This window comes from Dipodomys spectabilis, unplaced genomic scaffold (genome assembly GCF_019054845.1).
Source record: "Dipodomys spectabilis isolate Male_0828 unplaced genomic scaffold, ASM1905484v1 ptg000134l, whole genome shotgun sequence".
Taxonomy (NCBI): Eukaryota; Metazoa; Chordata; class Mammalia; order Rodentia; family Heteromyidae; genus Dipodomys; species Dipodomys spectabilis.
In genome coordinates, this window is record NW_024870811.1 from 807680 (window position 1) to 827377 (window position 19698).

A 19698-nucleotide genomic window follows, 5' to 3' on the forward strand; every position below is an offset into this window, starting at 1 on the left:
CAGTTTCATACTGAACATTAAACAAAAATACAGTGGAGAATTTTGTACAGCTATTCAGATATCCTTCCTTTACCCCTAAAGTTCTTCTCTGAGAACTACATTGTTTCTTTTTTTGTACATTTTTATTGTAAATATGTTGTACAGAGGGTTACAGTTACATGAGCAAGGTAATGAGTACATTTCCTATTGAGCACTGTTGCCTCCTCCTCTGTATTCTTCCTACCATACCTTCTCTCGCATCTCCACAACTAGTCCCCCTGCCCTGGTCAGTGACTTATTTTTTTTTTATTTTTGGCTTGGCACAGGGTTTGAATTTAAGTAGTGACAATGCTGCACCTTCCCACACATTGCTACAGATTTACCAAGACCCTGAGTTCAAATCCCAGGCTAAGAAAGAAAACTGGCAGAAATTCCAAAAAAGAGAGCTTTATTTTTTAATTTAATTAATTAATTAATTAATTTTTTTCTTTTTTTTTGGCCAACCATGGGGCTTGAACTCATGTCGTGGCAACTCTGCCTTAGCTTCGATCACCCTAGGCTGGGGTGCAGCACCTGGACCCATATTAGATCAGGGGATCCTAGGACCAGAGGGCTTGCAAGAAGAAAAAAAGAAAGTTGGAAAGCACAACAAGTGGTGAGCTGCAGAGGGCTGGAGGGTTTTGCGATTTTTTCTTTGCAAGGTGACTATCCTGGGTCTTAATTGCCTGGTTGCAAACTGGAGCTGACCTGCCATTGCTGAAAGCTGGCGGGCTATCAGGGAAACCATAGTCCAACCTGTTAACATAGGTTTCTGGTTCAAACCCGTCCTGACACCTACCAATGGCAGGAGATCGCAAGGGACTTGTTCCTATGCATACGAATAACAATTGAAAGAGTAGTTCATGCAACAGTTGAGTCTAAAATTGGATGCTGCCCACCCATGTATGGAAATATAGATCCTTGGTTTAATTATGAATTTATAACTATATTGTCCCCCACCAGGGCTTGATCTCAGGTCCAGGGAATGGCCTAGCTCTTAGTGGCTATAGGCTGGTGTGCTCACCATGACCCTTTCACCAATTGGGTCTGCTAGGCTTTGAGTTCAAATCTTTGCACAGCCAAAAGTTCATTCTGATGTGAGAATCCAATCGATCTACCTGTTTTCATCTCCTGTGAAAGTCCTGGGTCTCAGAGAGGATGGAGAATGCTATATAGGCAACTCTACAGCCATAAGAACAGGTTGTTATCCATGTCATCACAGTTATACCTATCACCATACTCAGTAAAATACACAATACGAAGTACACCGAATGCAAGATGCTGTCCAAACATATATGTTAATATAGATCCTATGTTTAAATAATTAATTTATGGCTGTCGTGGGGCACCCTGAGGATCAATGTCAGATCCTGGGAATGGCCTAGCTCCTTAGTTGCTCACAGGCTAGTTTGTTCACCTTGACCTATTCACCAATTGGTCCTGCTAGGCTCTGAGACAGATCCCAGCACTACAATAAGTGGATCATGAAGTAAGAAACTGAGTGTGAAAATTATTTTCCTTTTCTCTCAGAGTCCTGGGTGTTAGGCATGATGGAGAACATGTCTACAAATGTAGATGCTATGTGATAGTATATCATCAATGTAATAAATGGAGTGGGTGTCATCGTAGTAAATAAAATCAATGGTAAATAAATGAATAAAAAAATACAAGGAACAATCACACCAAACATGTATGGACTGAACATCTATAGGTAAGTATACATCCTATCTTTACAATGTATATAGATAGTATGCTTTCCAGAGCTGGGGCTTGAATTCGGGCCTAATGAACAGACCTGACTTTCTTTTCTTCAAGTATGGTAAGATTCCCCTTCATCCACAGTGCTGCAGATGTACCCAGACCCTGAGTTCAAACCCAAAACTGGGCAGAATAAACAGCGCGAATTGCAAGCCAGGGAGCTCATTTATTTTTTATTTTATTTTATTTTATGCTCAGCACGGCACTTGAACTCACGTCGTGGCAACTCTGCCTCAGCTTTGATCACTCAAGGCTGGGATGGAGCCACTGGACCCACAGCTGCTCCTGGGATCCTAAACCCCCAGGCCTTGCAGGGAAAAAATGCACAGAAAAATGTTGTGAGATAGCTTTTTATGTTTTCTTCCTTTGCACGGTGACCCTCCTGGGTCTGAATGACACTGTTGCAAAGGGTACTTCACCTTGCATTGCTGAAGGCTGGCAGAATACCGGGGAAGCCATAAGCCCACGTGGCAAGGTAGGTCCTGATTTCGAATCCCTGTCCTGACACAACCAATGCCAGGAGATACTAAGAGACTTGTTCCCATCCATAGAAATAACAATGGAATGTTATCAATGTCACGGTTGAATAAGTTGATTGTAAATGATGCTTCTATAAAATTAGCATAATTTTAGGAGGCTGATTGATTTTATTTAATATTATGAAGCATTAGAAGAATACTATCACTTACAGGAACACAATAATTTCAAGACACTGATTGATGTCATTAATAGTTTAAGGATGAAAACAATAACAATAATTACATGGAAGCATAATAAATACCCAAGAATTGGTACAAATGTAGTCTATATAAGTGAATAATGGACAGACATCTCTGGCATGCTATAAAGATACATATTTATTAGTATACTTCCATCTGTGTGACAATCTGTTCTTATTTTGTCAACCCCTGGGGCTTGATCTCAGGTCCTAGGAACTGCCTGTCAGCTCAATTTGCCCCAGGATGGCGTGTTGACACTCACCCATTCATGAATTTGGCCTTGTAGGCCATGAGTTCAGATGCCAGCACTCCCAAACAATGAATCGTGGAGTAAGAAACTGATGTTGACACATGTTTTCCTTTACTGTGAATCTTCTGGGTGTCAGGTATGAAGTTGAATACATATGCAGACCTATATACTATATATTCAATGTAATCAATGTTCTATGTGTCATAATAGTCAATAAAATAAACGGTCAATACATGATTAAAACAAAAAATAAAATGAAAAACTCCACTGAATGCAATATGGAGTCAACATATGTATATAAATATAAATCATATATGTAAATTGTAGGATGTTTTCTAGTGGTGGGGATCAATTTCAGGCCTAAGGAACAGACTTGAATTTCTTGTCTTCAAGGAGGAAATCTTCCCCTTCCCACACAGTGCAACAGAGTTACCCAGACCATGAGTTCCAATCCCAGTCTTGGCAGAAAAAATGGCACCTTTATAGTATATGAAGTCCAATTCTTCGGTATTTCATTATGCCTCCATTTTATGAATGTGATTGTTTAAATGCTTAATAAAGTATTAATTAAAATCGGTCAGTGTCCTATAATATAATTGTGCATAGAAAACTCAACAACTGCTCATTAATTCATGACATTAATCACATTCCATTGGTAATCATATGGATAGGAATGGATTTCTTAGTATCTCCTGCCATTTGGAGGTGGCAGGACCAGGATTCGAACTGTGGGCTCCAGCTCCCACCACTTAAACCCGAGGATAGGGAAATCATAAGGCTGTCCAAGAACATCAGCAATACCAATGATGAGGCAGGCAGCAGTGGCTCTCAGCAATCCTACTTGTTACTTACAAGGCTGTGATGGGAGGATCAAAGTCATCCTAAGTAGGAAAGTCCTTGAGACCCCTGTCCAACTTCAGTGCCAACAAAACCAGAAGTAGAGCCGTGTAGCTCTTGTGGTAGAGGTCTAGCCTTGAGCAAAAGCAGCTCATGGGCTGTGCCCAGATCCTGAGTTCAAGGTTTGGGACTGACAACAAACAGACATACACAAGAATCTGTGCAGCCATCTGACTAAAGCAGGTCACGCTCTTGTGCCCAACTGAATTGGACATAGTTCCCAGAAAATGTGGCTGGGGGAGTTGCTGTCATCTTGACTCTGTACATGCTGCCTACATCAAAGGATTCTGGCCACAATCCCATTCTTTCATGTTTCTTTCTGACCAATGGAATACAAGAATTGTGGCCATGCCCACATTCCATGCTGCCCTGTACCCCCGGGATTCCCTCAGTTGGTTGTCACCACTGCCAGCAGTTGAAGAAGTTAGAGGTGGCTGAGTAGTGAGCAAGAGACTTGAAGCTACTTTGGAGTAGGAAATTGATGTGCCCTCCTGCTTCCCAGCCCCATCCTCTGCTTCCTCCAAGGCACCACATTTCAAACCTCAGGTGTTGGCAAGCTTCTGGTAAGCTTGCAACCCTGACCTGGTCCCAGCCCCTGGTCCTCTGCTCTGGACCTGAGTGTCTGCAATGCCCCCTCCATTGCTGCTCACTCCATCATGAACATCAGCCAACAACTTTTCCCAGCAGCACAGGTGAGTGGCCACCCAGTGGGCCTGCACCGTGTGACACTCGTACCTGGAGACCCCCCCCCAGGTCCCAGACTTGCACCTCCCTCATACCCAACAGTCCAGCCAGGGCTCTGCCACTAATGCGCCAAAAGGGTAGGGGGTGGGTGTCAACCCGGGGATCCCACCCCCATCCCTAGCGGCCAATGTCCCAGGAAAAGGGCAGATGCAGTGATGGGTGAAGAGGGGGCGCCACATCGTGTGCAGAGGAGGCGCCACATCGTCCCTGGCCTGGAGCAGTGGGAGACACAGAGCCATGCATCTGCACCCTTTTTCTCCCTAGTGGGAACTTGGTGGCTTTAGTCAAAGGTGGGGAGCAGCACCTCCACACCTGCCTTCTCTGGTCTTTTCTTTTTTTCTTTGCATGAGGGTTGTTGGATGCATAAGATAGACACCCCCCTTGCTGTTTGAGCCCTTGTCTTCTGTGCTTGGTCAACCTTTCACCTGAAGAGGGTCCCAGAAAAGCCCAGGAAGGAGGTGAAGGGCGCTGGGGGTCAAAGCAGAAGGTGAATATCTGGGAGGAATACCCCAACCCCCCTCACACATACACCTGGCCTGTTCCCTTACCCCTCAGCTGTAAACAGTTCTCACAGGATCATCACCAGCTCTGCCAGCATGTGCTGGTGCTCTTGTTCCATTTGATCTCCTCGTCCTCCCCAAGAATCCACCAATTAGCCCAGGAGCGTGTAGGTTAGAAGTAAGGAGTATGTCGATGTATGTATCCTTAGGAATCCATCCATTTCCCCCCACCACTGGTCAGACACCCCTCTGAGGTCACCATGACCCTCTGCTAGTTTCCTTTTCCAGGCTCTGAGGAGACACCTGTCTCAGGACTCCTTCACCCAGCATCCTGACCTAGGGTTTTGGTGAATGTGGAGTCAAGGCTGGTTGTTCCCAAGGGGGAGGATCTGGCCCTGGAGAAAGGGAGAGGCGTGGTGGTGCTGTTTCATTTGAGTGGTGCTCCCCTTGGGTGGGAGCCCCTGGTTCTCTCAAGGGAACCTCAATGCTCCAGCTTGTACATTGTGCCAGATGAGGAATGAACAGAGGCACTTCTGAGTCATGTGCGCGTGTGTGTGTGTGTGTGTGTGTGTGTGTGTGTGTGTGTGTGTGTGTGTGTGTGTGTGTGTGCATTAGAGAGAGAGAGAGGGAAAAAAAGAGAGATCATCTTTCTACTTGTACATCCTGACAGAGCTCAGGTGAGTGATCAATTGGCAAATTTCAGGTGCTGCATGGATGAGTCTTCTGTCACCAGTCTGGATTTGTGTGTGTGTAGAAGTGGGTTGCAACAAAGATAGTCGGACCCTTTGGTAACTTTTCCTGCTATCTTTGAGGGCTTCACAGCTGAGGTCTAGGGGCCTGGAAGGGTAAGGTGCTTGAAGGGAACTCATCATCATTAAATTACAAGACCAAGGGATTTGTATGCCCTGGAGCTGTCTACTCCCTTGGGTCTGGTTGGTGGCAGTGGGAGCTTGAGAGGACCTGGGAGTGTGTCTCACAGGGGGTGGTTTCCCAGGGGGACAGATTGTGTGGCCAGAACTTAGTAAGAATCTGCACCCTGCGAGTATGGAGTGCACCAGCATAGGTCAGAATCCGGGTCTTCTCACCATGATGTCTGATGGGTGACGCCAACCCTATTTTAAATCTTGACCTGTGATATTCAGATCTCAGACTCCTGAGTAACTAGGATTATAGGCATGAGCATCTGGCACCGGGCCTCGGATTCTTTTTGGTATATTAGGGTTTGAACTCAAGGCCTTATGCTTGCCAGTCAGGTCTTCCACCATGTGAGTCAAGCCTTTCTGTCTTGGGCATTTCCAAGATAGAGAGTAATATATGGTCAGGCTGGGCTGGATCATGGTCCACCTATCTGACAGGCATGCTCCACCAGGCCTGGTCCTCTGTAGTTGGGATAGTAGACATGTAGCACCATGTTCAGGCATCGGTTTAGATGGATTATCTCAAACTCTTAGTGCACGGCAGCCAATTCTTGACCACAGGCCAAGCCTGGGTTAGGCCTCAACCATTGGACCTCAGTCTCCTCTTGGGACAATTGTGAGGAAACAAGGGATTTATACAGAGGGATCTCTGGCATAGGGCACAGAGGGAGCGGCCATCAGATACCATTCTTGGCAATTCTGTGAGCAAATGAAAGGAAGATACCTGGAAAAGGCTCAGGTGGAGCCTGTTATTAATCATGGAACAGTTGAGGGATTGTGACACAAAACATAGCTCTCTTTCATCCTGACCTTATCCCCATAAGGAAGGGGATCCTTCACTGTGTTCAGTTTTGCAGCTGGGGATACAGAGGCAAGGAGAAGCCAGGTGACATACTCATGACCTCCAGTTCACAGGAATCCTGGCCTGACTTCTCTGCCATGCTCCCAGGGACAATGAGTGCTATTATTGTCAAGAAGTCCAATTCTTGTCAGTCTGGGTCTTGAACTCTGGTCCTGGGCGCTGTCCCCAAGCTCCTCAGATCAAGGCTCGCACACTACTACTTGAGCCACAGCACCGCTTCCAGTTTTTTGGTGCTTCTTTGGAGATAAGAGTCTCACAGACGTTCCTGCCTGGGCTGGCTGTGAACCATGATCCTCATATCTCAGCCTCCTATGTAGTTAGGATTAGAGGTCTGAGCCATGGGCACCCGGCTTAAGTGTAATTCTGACTTTCTCTCTCTCTCTCTCTCACAGGAAATGGTTTAATGCGTGCTGGAGGAGGTGGCCCAGCGTCCCCATGTGGCTAGAACCCAAGGTGGCCCTCTCATTCTGGAGGTAGGCTGAGGGTTAGGAGCTGCCTTGCTCAGCCTGTTTAACCAGGTCCGTGAGGTAAGCCCCTCTGTGCCTTGGCTAGACCATGACGGTTATTCACTGTCCATCCAGCCTTACTGGACTAAGTATTGTTTTGTATGTCATTTTCTACCACCTGGCCAAAATTATGATACATAGTTATGGAATGAAAATGTAATGCCATCTTAAGAAAGTCATTTAGGGCTCTGGGAATGTGACTTCATGTTGTGGTAATTGCCTAGCATGCATGAACCCCTGGGTTCAATTCATCACAGAAAAACACTGAAAGTGGTGCTGTGCCCCAAGTGGTAGAGTGGTGGCTTTGAGCAAAAAAAAAAAAAAAAAAAAGCTCAGGAATAATTCCCTAGCCCTGAATTTAAGCTCCCTGGACTGTCAGAAACAAAACAAAACAAAACAGTTAGTAAATGCAAAATAAAGAACACATACTTGGAATATATAATTGCTCCTTCCATATTGATACCTGACAACAGTCCCTAATTCATGCATTTTGCCTATATTAGGATACTGTGTTGAAAAAAAAAATGTTTTGTTCATTAGATCACTGCAGTTAATGCCAGGAATGTACTTAGATGTCAAGGGAAGGTGAATTCTGGAAATTCAAAGATTCCAGGCTTTTGGGAGGTCACTGCTAATCACAGAGAAGGCTAGTCTAAGTGAGATTTGGAAATCTTTTTGGACAGTCATGGCACCAAAAAGGCAGAGGCTAATTAACAGTTGTGATAGAAGAGAAGGAATAACTCCAGATGGAAGGAATAAATGATAGTAACTAACGTATACCAGAAACTGTACTAGGGAAATATTTTTGGTTATTGAAGAACTAGTTATCAACTAGGCTTATACCTCATTGCCTTTAACATTCTAAATCTCTTAGACTAGTTCTTAATATCTGTGTGATAAATGTATCTCCTTCTATGCTGTTCTTTCATACCTGATCTCCTTTGCTTTCTAAAAATCTCAGTCTTTCTATATTACTCTATGAATATTGTCTAATACTAAATAACACCTACACAGATGGCATAGGATGCTAATGTAAGAGTCCCATAGCTCATGAGTCATTAATATAACAACATGGAAAAATGAGGACATATTTATTCCTACCCCAATTTTTCTGAAAAGCTGCAATGTCATCATTTGATTCAAATTTCCATTCTTTGTCTACATAGTGTCATTAAGTACACATAAATGCAAATATGAACCAGGTGCTGGTAGCTTAAGCCTGTAATCCTAGCTACTCAGAAGGATGAGACCAGAGGATTGTGGTTCAAAGCAAGCTTTGTCAGGAAAGTCCATGAGACCCTTATCTTCAATTAATCACAGGAAACCCAGAAGTGGTGCTGTAGCTAAAGTGATAGAGTGCTCAAATTGGGATGAAGAGGTGAGGGACAGCGCCGAGGATCAGAGTGAAAGCACCATGACCAACAAAAAAAGTGCAAATATGACTTTCAGTTTCCCCAAAAGGAATGACAAGGTCAATAGTAATCTTTCCAAGCATAAAAAATAATTCCAAAATGATTCAGTACACCTACTTTTGCTGAGTTATTTAAGTTATGGCTTCTTTGCTGGGAATATTCTTTTCTTTTAAAAATTGTCATATATTAGCTTTATAATAAACTTCATCGAATATTTCTTTTTTCAAAAGAGAAGTCCATACTGTTGATCTCACTTGTCTTTCTTACTGTTTTAGTTCAAAGCCAACCCAGACAGAAAAGTCTGTGAAACTCTTATCTGTAAATAAACATTAAAAAAGCCTAAAGTGGAGTTTTGGCTCAAGCAGTAGAGTACTATTTTTGAGGATAGGTGGGCAAGAAAGACAACTGTTCAGGGACAGAGTCCAGCCTCTGGGTTCAAGCCCCAGAACCAGGGCAAACTAAACAAACAAGCAAACACAAACAACCCCCGATATTTCTTTGGGATTCTCCTTAAAGGGATACTGGTCTGAGAAGAAGCTGCTTGTGCCGATCATACTCACATGATCCTGCTTTTTTGGAATTCTTATTGCTATGGAGAACTCAGGACCAGACTAAAGGAAGTGATAACTGACTCCTGCAAAAAGAGAATCATCTCAGGGGTGAAATATCCATCCATAAGACACTTTTAAACCTCCATGTCTTTGTTTCTTTGCAGTAGAACAATTTTAAAACAATGTTATTAGGGGATGGGAATGTGGTTCAGTGGTAGAGTACTTGCCTTGCATGCATGAGGCCCTGATTTTTCAGTACCACATAAACAGAAAAAGTCAGAAATGGCGCTGTGGTTCAAGTGGTAGAGCACTATCCTTGAGCTGAAGAGCTGAGGGAGAGCGCCCAGGTCCAGAGTTAAAGCCACACAATTGGCAAAAACAAATACAAACTAACTAAAAAAAACAACAATGTTAATTTCTTTTATTCTATGCTGGCCTTCACATGGCATATTATTATCTTTTGTAATACTCTCAACTAGAAGTTTACAGACAAGTTTATATGAATAAAAAATACACTGGAAAAAGCAAGGGACAGAGTTTCCTTAAAGCCTTGGGATTCTTTTCTTGTAAAGTAAAAAGGAAAGCAGAAGTTAATTTGAACTCTATCATTCCTCTATGTTCAATTCCTCTCCTGGGATCAGTTTCCACAAAGTCGAGTAACAATCATTGGTGCTTCTTGAGGTCTAAGGAATGTTTTCAGGCTTCATTGAACTAACACAACGACACTTTTGGACATGAGGTAACAGGTGTCTCAGAGAAATCTTAGTAAAGAGAAAATATATTTATATTGCTTATAAATACATTATCCATGAGTACATTTAGTTCAAACTTCATAATTACTCTGCAAATTAAGCCAAATTTTAAATGGGAAGAAGGTCCTCAGATCATTCTTTTTGTGAGTGTATATGCTGTGCATTATTTCCCTAGTGCACATGAGTTAACAGTAAACGAAACATTTGCAATAATAGGAGAAAGAGAAGTTCTGTGTTTAAGTATAAGGGTTCAATACACTATAGAAGACTACAAAAGTATAAGGGTTCAATACACTATAGAAGACTACAAATAAGACAACATCAAAACAATAAAGCCAAGTCCAGTATGTAGATTTATGGGAGTGTTCCTAAGTGGAATATGAAGTATGAGGCTTTTCCCTTTCTAAATCACGCTTGCTAATCGCACGAATTTTTAAAAGTAGAATGGAAGAATAATTCTGGTTCCAAAGCAAGTCAGCTATAAGGGCATGGATTTAACTGGAAAAAAAGTCCATCTTGAGAGAGCAGGAATTATAATAGCAATGAACTAGTGGCTAAGATCACATTTCTTTTTCTTTCCTTTACTTGCATTTTGTTGTTGTTGTTGGTCTTGGCACTTGAACTCTGAGCCTGGGCGCTGTCCCTCTGCTATTCAGCTCAAGGCTACTGCTCTACCACTTGAGCCACAGTGCCACTTCCAGTTTTCTTGTAGTTAATTGGAGAAAATAGTCTCTTGGACTTTCCTACCTGGGCTGGCTTTGAACCCCAATCCTCAGATCTCTCCACCACCTGGCGTAAGATCACATTTCTAACAGTGTACACTCAGCATATGCAATGTATATGTTCATCTATCTTTCTATGAATTTTTGAGTTAAAAATCTGGACTACAGCTTAGACTTTTCACTCACAAAAATGTTTGTAGTTTAAAAGTCGATACTTCTGGAGAAATAAAACCTATGAATGTAATGGAGTCTGGCAAGTTCAGTTTGCATGCAGCCTGGGCAGAACAGTCTTTGCCACACTACCAGCCAAAACCTGGATTGGAAGAATGTCTCAGGTGATGGAATACCAGTCATGAGCAAGATTGATGAATAAGAGCTTAAGGCTTTTGCATACATACATACAAACACACACATACACACAGAGGCACTTATATGTGCACACACAAATACAGAAATGAAACAACTCTTAGAATATTCAGAAAAGTTTTTAAAAAGCAATAGAAAATATGTCCTGAGTAAGAATTAAGAGATAAATTTTAATATTAGAAAGTCCTCAAGTGAACTTTCTTCAAAAAAGTTTGAGTCTATTACATAGGTAGGGACGAGGAATAGTAAGAGAGTTAAGTAATTATTATTAAAAGGATGGAATGAATCAGAGATACCAGCAGGTGCATCTGAAGATGATCATATCCTGTGTCAAATTTAGAAGATCTTTGAAAATAGTACATAAACACTCTGAGCAGTCATTCTAGTGGATAATATCATTGGAGAAGTTCAGATTTGCTAGTCTATGTCTAGATTAAATAAACCAACAATCCATGGCAGGGCAATGTGATACAAGCTTGGAATTCTAGTACTCAGACTAAGGCAGGAGATTAGAGAGTAGAATTAAGTAGTGATACTTTCCCTGGACCAGGTAGTATAATTTTGTCTAATAAAACAAACCAAACAACAAGAAAGGAATACACAGTTGGAAGTTTGGGCTAATTTTGTCATTATGTTTTGAAAAGTCAACATTCCTATTGAAATGTAACTCGTATATAATCTTCAGTTGTGTTTTAAAAGCTCTCTTCATTACAGAACATTCCCAGATTCCAAATGGCTCATGATTCCCACCCAAAATTTGAAAAAGTAAGTAAGCATCATTCTGTTGGATTCCAAAGAAATGACGAAGGATTACAAAATCTTAAGCCTAGAGAAATAGCAAAGTTCATCAAATGCAGGACTTTGTAGATCTTGCTAAATTAGAATTTAGAGTTAAAATAAATATTTTAGTTTTGTTTGTAATTTAATATTTTATAGGATGCTACAAAATTCTTTTTAAGTAGAGGGTTTAATTGACAAATTCACAAATGTTTCTGGCATTCTATTTGCCTAGAATATGCTTTCAAGAGAGTTATAATTAGATCTTAGTTAATAGATAATTCCAACAGTTCATGTATAAGATGATAATGTAAATAATCTAGACAGAGTTGCCAACAAATCAATATTAATTTATAAATATAGAAAAAAATGCAATTTTTGAGGGTTTTGTATGACATTGTATGAAGAGAATAATTGTGTGACATCTTCTTTCTTCTACCTATAGGTAACACAGGAAGCAAGTTCCTTAATTACCTGCCTCTGTATACAATGAGAAAAATGCTACATTTGGGATTTGTTTTTGTTTTATTGGTTTGTCCTAGGACTTGATATCTGGGCCTGTAAACTGTCTCTGAGCCTGTTTATAATCAAGGATCGTGCGCTACCACTTCAATCTCAGTGCCACTTGTGTCTGACTTTTTCTGAGTTTATTGGAGATTTCAACCATAATCTTCTGACCTTAGCATCCTGAATATCTGTGATAGTTTAAAAAGTATAAAAATGAATAACATTTGCAAGTGTTCTGATCTCAAGAATCTCACTAGGGGAAAAATGATGCAACTCAGTTTATTGTAGTATTCTTTCCAGAACAAGGAGTGCATCACATTATCAGAGGTGTAGTATTTTTCACAATAGAGATAAGCTATTCATGATGTGAATTAAGGGAATTTTAAGGTGCACTTTACAAGTTGGAAACTATTGGACTAGGATGACTTTATAGCATAAATCTTGGGATTGATGGTCATAGAAATAATAGCTTACTCTGATAAAATTTGCTTACTCTTTAAGAATTAATTACAGATGCTTCATAATTTTTTCCTCTACGAGAATGCGGCTATTTTTCTGTTGACTTCTCAATTTGTAACACTCCATTGGAAACTGCATCTATTGCAAAATTACATAACATGCAAACAGGTACTGTTTTGAATATCTCAGGTATGGAATGTTCAGAATTTGAAAATGAGTATTTATTAGTCATAGGAATTTTGAGGAACATATATATTCTGTCCTCTTAACAACTTATTTACTTTTAAAAGTTATGGGTTTCTATAGAATTAAACTGTTTTCGGTTTTATTATGAGAAACTACTATATTTATTCTTTTTTCAAAATATTGGCAAGTTTATTGTGAAAATATTGTCTAGTTGGATAACATTCAAGTTGATGACTCTCTGATAAAAAGGAGTAATCCATTCAAATTAGATGCCAAATAGTATTGATTTTTAAAAAGTTGCTACATAAAATAAAGAATAATATTTACTTTAACAATACAGTGAAATTATATTTTATGCAGCTTATTTTTTAATTTAGTTTTATTGTCAAATTGATGTACAATGGGGTTCCAGTAATTGTAAGGTAGTGAATATATAACTTTTCAAACTTGTTACCCCCTCTTTCATTTTTCTCACAGTTTTCTTTCACCTCAATACTCCTCACAAGTTGTAATGTACATTTCCAACATATTGTCTTGTGAGTAATGCTATTGCATTGTCTTCCCCTTTGTCCTTTGTCTCGCCATTTTGTTGTTCCTCTTCCCTTCCCTAATTAAGGTAAATGTATACACAGGCTACCAAAATCAAATAGAGCCAAGGACAAACCATAGGGGTAAAAACCCAAAGAAAATAGAAATCACATAGTACATTAAAAACAACTGCAAAAAAAATCTCTGTTTCCATATCTTGGAGTTCATTTTGCTTAGCATCAGCTTATATCTTCATATAGACACATAAAGCCACTGGAAAATAATAGGTGCCTGGACACTATATCATGTGAACAACATGTTAGAGTTTTTGATGGTAAAGGTTGAATTAGGATTGGGGAAAACGTAATTTTGATAAAGGGATTTCAAAAGAGTTAAAAAATTATGACAGGCATATTTTAATTGTTCAAACTTTTTAACAACTTAGCCTATTAAGAAAATTGCCTGGGAAAATAGGCTTTAATGCAAATAAAGCTATGGAGACTTAGTTGAGAGGGAGAAATGTGGGTAAAGATAGCTCATTTTCACAATAAACAAACAAACTTCAGAAACCTTACTGTAAATCCTGTAGGTTCCCTTGAGAATTGTCCTTACCCAGGAAATATACTCTCACTGTGTGAAATTCAAAGTTCTTAAAAAAACCTAAGACATCAAAATTTGTGAATTGAACTTTCATTACCAAAATTATTCTTTGAAAAAGATAATTTGGGTCAAAATATTTAGGCAGAAAGTGCCCTCCAAAATGAAAGAAGGTATTGGGTTCATGCTTTTCTGTTTGTAACACTTTCCCCAATGTCTTTGCACGTGAAGCACTGAAACACAGAAAAAAAATCTGATTGGATACTCCTATGATTACACATTTCTAAGCAGCTCACAAAAAATAATATCCTTATCAACATGAGGTAGTGAAGACTTCTCATTACATAAGCCAAAAAGTTTGGGATCAGAAAAGAATTGCGTAAATTGAAAGGGTAAGCAAACAATGTTCTTACAAGCCCTATCTAAGCATATTGACTTCAGCAGTGGAGGGGGGCCAGAAATTTTGATATAGATTTTCTTAATATTTTTGCTACCTAAAGTGATTTTACAGAGCCTATATGGCTCACTACAATGCAGAATAGATTGAATGAAGACAGGAAAATAAATTCTATGTTCAAATGAGGCAACTTCAAAGAGTTTTAAAAGAGAAACCATGAAGATATAGAGGGGCGGGGGTGAGGAGGATATCTTATAGACTTTCAGCTTCACTGGACTTGAGGCCAAGAAGCTGTGCCTAATTGGAAATCAGGCAAGAGCTAAGAGGAGGACATAGATTTAGGACTTACAAGCATTGTCTTTTGTAACAGACACTGTCACCCAAGGTATGGATGATTTAACTCTATTCTTTTCCATACATCTTGCTGAGCAAATGCAAGACCAAGAGAAAAATAACCTATTGAAATATTTTTGCAAAGTATAACTTCACTGATCCTGATATGGTATCTAAGGAGAGTCCTAAGGGAGAACATAAAAGTGGAATATACTTTGGTTTCCTCTAAGCATCTTGTTAGCAAAATATATCTTTGAGGTTAGAAGTGATTGAACCAAAAAGTAGTGGAGTACTTATTTTTGTGACACTTTAGACACAAGAAGATTTTAAGGTAAAAGAATAAAAGTATAGCTAAATATTTGTGATCACAACTTCTTGGACTGGTTTTGTGGAGACAAAGTTTTACATTAGAGTTTGTCCTCATTAACATAGATGTTGGTTTTTTGTGGCAACCAAATGCAACGGTGAAGTTTAATGGACTCTCTTAGTCAAGTAAACAGCATGGTAGAAAAAATGGCAAATAATATTTAGTAAATTAGTTTGGTTAATTACTTTGCCAGAACAAAGAATGAAAGATATAATTCAAAATCACTTGACTTAAAAGTTTGACGAAAGAGTAGTGAAGAGAGATGAAAGAAAATATAGAGGACTTTTCTGTCTCCAGTGGAGTAATGGGTTCTTGATCTTGTTTCTTCCATTCTATCTTCACAAGCTATCAAGGGTGGCTGAGGACTGGATTATCCATTGCAGACAAAGAGAACTCACAGAAGAAAATATTTGCAGCACATGTAGGTGATTCTTAACCTTAGACAATCTATTTAAATATGTTCAAAATTCTCTGCTACCCAAAACTGCCCTCTTTGAACAGCTTTGTTTGCTTTTCCCAACACTACCCTTCATTGACTATTTAAAATTTTGAGAGGTCACATTCATCCTCTCTAGAGATTGCTGTTTGGTTGTGATTTTTGTGTGTTTTTGTATTTTGTTGTGTTTTCTAACTAAATTACAAAAGGTTTTGCAAGTGTATTACAAAAAATATGTCCATCTAATTGTCCAATGCTCCTTGATCAGAGTGACTCCTTCTATCATTCTCAACCAACCCCTTCTCCAAGATTTATTTCAGATTTACCACTTCCTTTATCACATGTGTACATTGAGTATTCTAGCTGTACATGCCCCTTGTTCCATTTTTCATTTATTCTATGCCTTTACTATTATTCCTCTCTGGTTTCAACTTCCTGATAGTCATTCTGTTAAACTGTCTGTTAATATTTTGAAAGGTTTATATACATTCCACGGAGTTTCAATCCTGCATATACTTGAACTGATGTCAGCTTATATTTCCATAATTCATTCATCTGCAATAACAATTTGCAAGACTGGAGATGTGAAGCACCTAGACATGATTTTATTCTCATCCATTTGGAAGATTAATCTTTAGTCAACAAGAAAGTTTAAATATGGCTTAGAATATATTCCTAACTACAAAATTTTATAAATGGCTTTGTAAAAAGGTTTGTGATTATTTTATTTTACATGGGATAATATTTTCTACTACCTATAAGTTTTGGAAAAAGAAGAAAACCACGATTTACTACTATAGAGGAATATGGTAGAAACAGAAGACAGATTTTATGTTTGTCACATCTCTGATGAGTACCTATATTCATGACTTTAAGTCATATTTCTTACTATGTTAGATAGATAGGGAAAACATAAAACAACATATGATAAGGCATCTATTTGTGACTTTTCAAAATGTACCTTATTAAGTGATGAAACTTACTTTATTAGCTAGTTTTTGGGTTTGTATTATGGGAGGTTGTTCTATTTGACACATTTCTGGAAGGCACCTACTGAACAACACAAATGGTGGGTGGTAGTGTTTCTACACTTTAATGAATGGTTGAACCTGCTTGGCATTAGTGCTGGATAAATAAATCAACTCTATTGTAATTTGCACCCTAAACTTGAAAAATTTGTAGTGTTACAATCGTCTACTTGTCAAATGTTATTTTGGTGAATGTGATTTTTAAAAGATTATTTCAAAAGGAATCTGTTTTCAGGAGATTAAATGTAGGTTGTCATTTGTTTGTGAATGATAACATTTTTATACAACAGAACCAAGTTTTACTGAAGTACCAGTATTTTGAAGCATTAACGATATTCTCAATTAATGTTTTTGTGAATTATATTTGACCTGAAGTCAAGTTTTCCTAGCCTTGGTAGACTAATTATGGATCTATCGTTCTAGGAACTAATTTTTTGGCCTACTTATGCTGGACAGAAATCTTTCAGTAATCATCAGAAGAGGGGTATTAAAAATAATTTTGTGACATTTGTGATCTTGGTCACACATATGGGCTGGTCATTTGTTTGAAAGTTTGAATTACTGTACTTTCAGATTTTGTGATCTCATCTTTCATTTTAAGTTGCACTGCATTTCACAATTGCAAACTGCTAATTCCGGTGTCATAAGGAATTGAGATGGATTTTCAATTAATTTCTATTGACATGTTTCATGAGTCTAGGTGAGAAATCTTGCCCTTGTTATCTGATGAAGCAGATAACTGGGACCTGGGATCCTAGGACCCATGGGTCCTGCAGAAGAGTAATACATTTTAGATATCATATCATAAAATTTGGGTATAATCAGTAGGAAGGCTTCCGAAATTGGAGAAAAATATTTTGGAATCAGTGAGTTAAAACAATAAACAGAGCAGCAGAGTAAAGTCCCTTATAGATTAGAGGAAAACAACAATTTTTTTTTACAATGTGAATTCAGAAGACCAAGAACACTTAGAAGGTATCAAAAGTTTATACCAAAGACATTGCATTGATACTTTTTATTTTCAAATGTACATTCTAAACCTTATTATTTATATTCCAATTTATTTATTGTAATAAATATCTATTTATTTGTCACATTATCAATTAATTCTAGTAAGTTTCACTGTGTGAAATAAAATATTAGCATGTATAAAGATAAAATATGTAACTATATATAATATAAGAAAAAGGCACATGTTTTTCAATGTACTGTTGTGGTTCGGGTATCAAAGGCAACTGTGTTTTAAAGTATTATTCCATTATTTCTACCTCAGTGTTGGTAGAGTTGGACCTAAAGCTTTACAATTTGTAGATTTACAGCCTAGAGGCAAGAGGAAACAATGTGATAAACATTACCAATTTAAGGCCTAATATCAAGGAGAAACATATAGACTTCTCTTGTAACTATGAAAATATTGGGTGAAAGAAAGGCAGTAGTGTAAATTCCTGCCTGGTTGGATGGTAGACTGGCCAGGACATTAGGTAATCATGCATGTCAAAACTTTTTCACCTTCTTGGCTTTAGCTACTTTTGAAATACTAGGTATAAGAAACAATTATATTTTGATAAAATACATTCTAGTCTAAACGATTCTGTCTTAATTGTTCATCTCTCTATGATCCTTTTTAACTAAGATTAGTTTTGTTCCAGTAAGAAAATCTATGCTGTCAGGGTTAGATATTCTGGTTGGTCTGTTGCTACATGGAAGAAGAGTAAGGGTCAGGTAGACATTTGTGCCAGTAAGACCTCATTTGGGAATTTTAAGCTGCAGAAGTTTAGAAGGAGCTCTTAAGCAAGGCTTGCTTTGAATCCATTAGCTCCACAAAGCTAACTCAGTTGATAAATAAGTACTTGAAAAGCTATCACCTTTGGACCTAGCTATAAAGGCTTCAAAGTATGATCAAATTTTAAATGAAAAAGACTTAAAATAGTTATTGACAAAAAAAATTGAAAATGTGAGCAATCGACCAAACAATATGTTTTTTCCAATATACACAGAATTTTAGAGAAGTAAGATCAATAACATTTTTAGGAACAATAAGGTTTCCTGGTTACAAAAAGTCAACTAAGGATATATGCCTTTATAAAGATTGCATCATTAACTACTTAACTTTACAGGATACTACATGCTTCAGCAGCACATTTACCCAAATTACAACAATATAGAGATTATCATGGCACTTGCACAAGGATGATATGAAAATTTGTGAAGTATTCCATATTTTTCATTCTTCAGATGTAAGAAATGAAAAACAGTTATTAAAAAATTGATTACAAAAATACAAGTCATTATGTCAAAAATGAACTTTACAACTTTGGTGCGGGGAGGGGGCTAGTGAGGAGGATTGAGTGGGGGGGGCAGAGGGAGGATGGGAAGGGATGAGAAGGGGAAACAAAGGAGGAGGCTACAATGCTTGATAAGAAATTTACTCATCAGGCTGAGAACACTCAAAGAGATCTGCAGGAATCTCACGAACGGGAGGAAGCTAATCAAAGAGTAATACAGGAATTGAGAGACCAGGTAGAGAACACACAAAGATCACTAAAGGCATTCATGGAATCCATTAACAAAGAGCTGAAGGAAGTCAGGGAGACCACAAAGGGAATGCTGAATGGAACCCAACAGAAGGAATGGGAGCCCAAAGAAACCATAACCAATCAACTAAGTGATTTGAGGACAAACACTGAACACCAAATTAAGGAAGTAAAGAAATTCATACAAGACCTAAAACAGAGCTTCAACAAAGAACTTGAAGCCATCAAAGCTGACCAAATAGAAGGAAAAGAGATAAAAAACAAAGTAGAGAGTCTTGACAGCAGGTTAGACCATGCAGAAGATCGAATCTCAGGGATTGAAGACAGCCTAGATATTATAGAGAAAGAACATACAACCATCCAAGACAAGTCCAAGAAATATGATAGATCTATCCAACACCTGGAAGACACCATCAGAAGGCCTAATCTAAGGATAATGGGTGTAGAGGAGCACCTAGAAACAGAAGTTAATGGTCTAGGAAATTTGTTTAACAGGATCCTAGCAGAGAACTTCCCAAACATGCAAAAAGATAGGCCTGTCCAGATACAAGAAGCCCTTAGAACCCCAAATAGAC

At 38.6% G+C, this 19698-nt stretch overlaps 1 pseudogene; it reads left to right on the forward strand.

Annotated features, from left to right (window-relative positions):
- The first annotated feature begins 18714 nt into the window (after window positions 1–18714).
- LOC122116443 lies at window positions 18715–18814 on the forward strand (annotated as a pseudogene).
- Window positions 18815–19698: the final 884 nt, after the last annotated feature.